The sequence below is a fragment of the Austrofundulus limnaeus genome, unplaced genomic scaffold (assembly GCF_001266775.1).
Source record: "Austrofundulus limnaeus strain Quisiro unplaced genomic scaffold, Austrofundulus_limnaeus-1.0 Scaffold102, whole genome shotgun sequence".
In the NCBI taxonomy this organism is placed as follows: Eukaryota; Metazoa; Chordata; class Actinopteri; order Cyprinodontiformes; family Rivulidae; genus Austrofundulus; species Austrofundulus limnaeus.
In genome coordinates, this window is record NW_013952504.1 from 1001423 (window position 1) to 1006421 (window position 4999).

Sequence of the window (4999 nt, forward strand, 5' to 3'; positions counted from 1 at the left end):
TGACATAGTTTCTTAATGTTTTTAGTGCGTGAGAAAATATAATTTACAAAAGGTAATAATTTGTTCTACATTTTTTTCATTAAATATTGACCAAATTTAGACCGTTGCTTGGACCCAGTTTTTAATTTTGGCCCCCCTTGTGTAACTGATTTTGATCCCCCAATGCAGTTGTTACTTGTTCTTCTTTGGATCTTCAGGTTCTGCAGAAGTTAATCCCTCATTTATTCAAAACAGGTGAGTCAAACAGGAAAAGAACTAAAAACACGCAGGACAGTGACCCTCAAGCATCAGGATCGGGCACCCCTGTTAAGAACATGGTTGCCTGATTTTACTTCGACCAATTTATTTTTGAGCCACATGTAAAAGAATCTGAGAAATATTTCAAGCTAACTTTGATATTTACTTTGGCTACTCCTTACATTCTTCTATATTTGAAAATATGCGAAATCTTATTTCTGAACACTTTTGTTTTTGACTTTCCAGCTTTTTACCATGACTTTTTTGAAATACAAATTACAGTATATTTATGTGTTTCTAAAATAAACTATTATTAATTTTAAACTGTAGTTACGTTTAACGCTTTTTGTGAGGATATGATATGCTTATGCTAACTGATTGACTTTACAAAATTCTCTCAACATTTTGGCTCAAATGATACAAACTGTTGCTTATTTGAAATGAGCAAGAATGAGATGACCTTGGCAGCATTGTTTCTGCAAAGTGGATGAAAGCAATGAACGCAGATCACCTCCAAACAAACCGAAGCTCACACTGAACCCTCACCTCCCTCACACGCAGCACATAATAGCCGTATATAAAAAATATGTCGGAACAGTGGCAAACACCTAACAAAACCGGCGGAGAGCAGAAGCAACCAAGGTAATGGAGGCCAACCATTCTTAACCTTGGCTCTACATTACGCAGCCACTCAGTGAGCTATTTGAGCAGCTGCAGGCATGGGCACAAACACATGCGCACAGAAACAGAACTTAAAACGAATATGTGTGGATTAACGAGTGGATAATGGCAGGTGGTTGATGGACTTGTTCCATTATTCCTTCCATCATCTGCTATTTGTGTAACAGTCGCAGCAAAGACAGGTGTTATTATGCTGGATGCAGGGCCTTTTGGTTCAGGTACTGTCTAGAAGCGAGAGAACATTTTTGTTTATCACAACAATCTGGAAAAATTGAAACATTTAACAAAATTGCAGCGTAGTTTTTTCAACGCCTCCTACGAACGGCAGATGCCTCAAATTATAGCATTACTAACACTTCTCTGCAGCTTGTTATAGTGTCAGATCTTTAAAAAAATTGCAATTCACAAATTGATTTCAGTTGATTTTTAGAAAAATTTGACAGTCCTGCACCAGCAGCTGCATCGTATTATGATTTAGATCAAGAATCAGTTAGGTAATCTACTTTATCAACAGTTCAGTTTAGTTTAGTTTAAAACAAAGGCACAAGTGTTTTCCTCCTTGCCTTTGTTTTAAACTAAACTTTAAGCTAAACTGAGGCAGTACATGCTCCTTCCTGTCTGTTGACCAATAGGAGAGGTGCTGACCCAAGAAGGGCAGCCCACCTTATTTGCATAACGAGGCAGAAGTGCATGAGGTAAGGTGAAAACAGGAGACAGAAAAAAAAAACCACCAAAAAATTTGTACAAAAAAATTAAGAGACATGCTGTATTTGCATCCACAAGTAAAAGGAAAAATATTGGATAAATCTTGAACCAGCAGGAATTGAATTTGAATTGCACAGATTGAATCTGAATGTGCATAATTTGAAATTGAATGCATTGGTTTGAAAATAAATTTCACTAAGTTGATGCTACTACTTGATTACTGTCCATTTTGTCACCTTTACAGTGGATTGCATCAACTCTGTTACATTACAGAAGGGAAACGTCACCAAAGTGAAACATAAATCTGTGGATCTGTGTTTGATTACTCTGCCTGGCTTTCTCAAGGACCAGGATGTGACACAAAAATCTGAATTATGGAAATGAAATTGAATTATGAAACCGAAAGCAAATGTGGTCAAATTGAATTTTCAATAAACCAAAATACAGTTTCAAAGCTAATTGATTCAGATTCAAAACTTTAAATTCAGTTTCAAATCATTAAATTCAGTTTCATTTTAATGAAATTCATTTTCAGACCAATGCATTCAATTTCAAATTATGCACATTCAGATTCAATCTGAGCAATTCAAATTAAATTCCTGCTGGTAGAAGATTTATCCCATAGAAAATTACATATTAAAAACAGTAAAATTTAAATTATGTTAAATGATAAATGTACTGAACTTATAAAGTGCTTTATCAAGTCCCTCCGGACCCCAAAGTGCTTTACACTTACAGACATTCACCCATGCACACTCACATTCACACACTGATGGTGGTAAGCTACATTGTAGCCACAGCTGCTCTGGGGCACACTGACAGAAGTGAGGCTGCCATGCACCAGTGCCACTGGACCCTCTGACCACCAGCAGTAGGCAAGGTGGGTTAAATATCTTGCCCAAGGACACGATTGAGACTGCAGGACTGGGTATCGAACCAGCGACCTTCCGGTTCCAGTACAACTCTCCTAACCACTCCATCACAGCTGCAAAATTATGTGCTAAAAATTTAATTTGTTGGAACTAAACCAGAAAAATAAAAGCGAAGGTCAATTAAACTATAAAACATGAGGAAAATTTCTCTTTTCTTATATTAATTGGTGCATTTTAATTGTATTTATTTACTTATTGTATCATTTATATATTTCTGCATTTATTTCTAATTCTATGTTTTGGTCCTCCATAATTCAGGCATTAAATGATATAAACATCAAGATGTACTTAATGAAAAATCAGAAACAGGTTCTTTAAACAGTTGTGCATAAAATTATCCTTGATTATACTGTATTTCTCAAATGTTGCATTGGTTTACTGGTATTTCACTGGTATTTCACAGACAGACAGTCAGAAGAAACTACTGTAAGTGAATATCTCTCCTGCACATTAAGTAACAGTGGTTCCATTGTTCTATAGCTGAGAAGCCTGTCTGCTTTCGAGATAAACCACCTCTCCCCACCAAAAGCCGATTGTTTTGTTGAAGAAGGAGTTGCTTGAAGGTCTCACATGTAAAGCAGTTCTCCATGATCAATGTTGTCTGCTCTCAGGCACCTTCTCCGTGAACTAGAGACATCCAGAATTTAATCTATCCTCCTTCCTAAGCATCCTGTTTAATATTTTTACTGCTCAAAAACTGTGCAACAAAGACCGAAGCCATTATAGTGTCATTAAAAGTCTTTAGCTACAGTATATCCCACACTCTCCAAGGAACCTCAGCTAACGAGGGAAGATATCTTCTGCCTTTGCTGTTTAGAAGATCTGTGTTAAAGGATCAGTCCTGTTAATTATTGTGCTGAACAGGCAGGTACTAGTAGTCTCTCACCATATTAATGTTTAGTCCCAGAATGCTCAAAGGTGTGGAGTGGGATGATTTCCTGCTGAGGTCCATCAGCATCTCATTTGTCTTGTTAGTGTTAATTTACACCAGCTGACAGAGTCCTTGATGAAGCTTTCTGTGTTTCAATTTAATCTCTGCTGATAAAGGAGATTTATAGTCTGGGAACTTCTGGCAGCAGTTTGTGTTTTAGCTGAAGTCCAGTGTTTATGAAGACAAATTTTTAAAAAGAAAAGGCCCTCTACCCTGGATAAACTCCTTGCATCAAACCACTTTCAGTCAGGGAGCCAAGCAGATTGTTACGGGGTGTTTTGCTAGTCTATTGTCCACACAGTCAAGCGGAGTCCGCTTCAGCCCCTTTTGGATTTCCTCTGAGCAAAAATAACAAAACTATTCTTGAATGAATGACACTGAAAAGGATATTCACAATGTTCAAACTGAAAACAGATCAGTGCAGCTGGTAGACAACTGCTTTATGTGGGATTGGCATGTAAACTGCAGAGGCTCCAGCTGTGAACTCATCAGAGGTTGGAGAAGGCCAAGTATAGTTCTTCTCATGGTCTTCGCCGAGTGAGAGGTCAAAGTCACAGGTCTAGACTGTAACTGGAACCACACATAGAGTTTTTCCTAAAGACTTGGACTGTTTACAAACCAAGAATTCAATCTGAAATGAGCAGAACCAGTTTTAAGAACAGGCTGGCTGCTTGTCCTGGGAAGCAGACAAGTGGACAAAATTTGAACTTGTAGGTTTTCTAAAAGAAGACTGGGAGTATTTATTTATTTATTTATTTATTTATTTATTTATTTATTTATTTATTTAACTTTTCTTTCTTTTGTACTTCTGATTAAACGTGTTTACCATATAACGAAAGTTATACTGTAACTAAGGTTCTGTGAATTCCTGGATGACTACCAGTGGCAGTAAACAAGGTGGATATGTCCTCTCACGCTATGCGCAGGTCGAGATTTAATGTAAACAAAATCTCGTACGTGACACGTAGCTCACCTGAGTGTGCGTCTACAAATAGTACACAGGTGGGGTTATGTTCGGTCTCCTGGGATCTTCTCGCTAAAAAAAGTTCAGAGTGACCAGTGTGACTGGCAGTCATCCAGGAATTCACAGAACCATAGTTACAGTGTAACTTCCATACTGTTTCATTCCTTCCTGACTGCCAGTGGCAGTAAACAAAGTGGATGACTTACATGTATGTCGGGAATGTTACGAGGAACACATTACTCACCCACCTTAGGAGATAGAAGAAGCCAGAGGCAGGATCGTTGCGTCAAGTGTGGACTCATGGCCCTCATTAAGACGGTAGAAACGTGTAAATGTGCATGGTATAGCCCAGGATGCTGCCGCACAGACAGTGGGGAAAATAAGTATTTAGTCAGTCACCAATTGTGCAAGTTCTCCCACTTAAAAAGATGAGAGAGGCCTGTAATTGACATCATAGGTAGACCTCAACTATGAGAGACAAAATGTGAAAAAAATTGAGAAAATTATTTTGTCTGACTTTTAAAGAATTTTTTGCAAATGGTGGAAAAT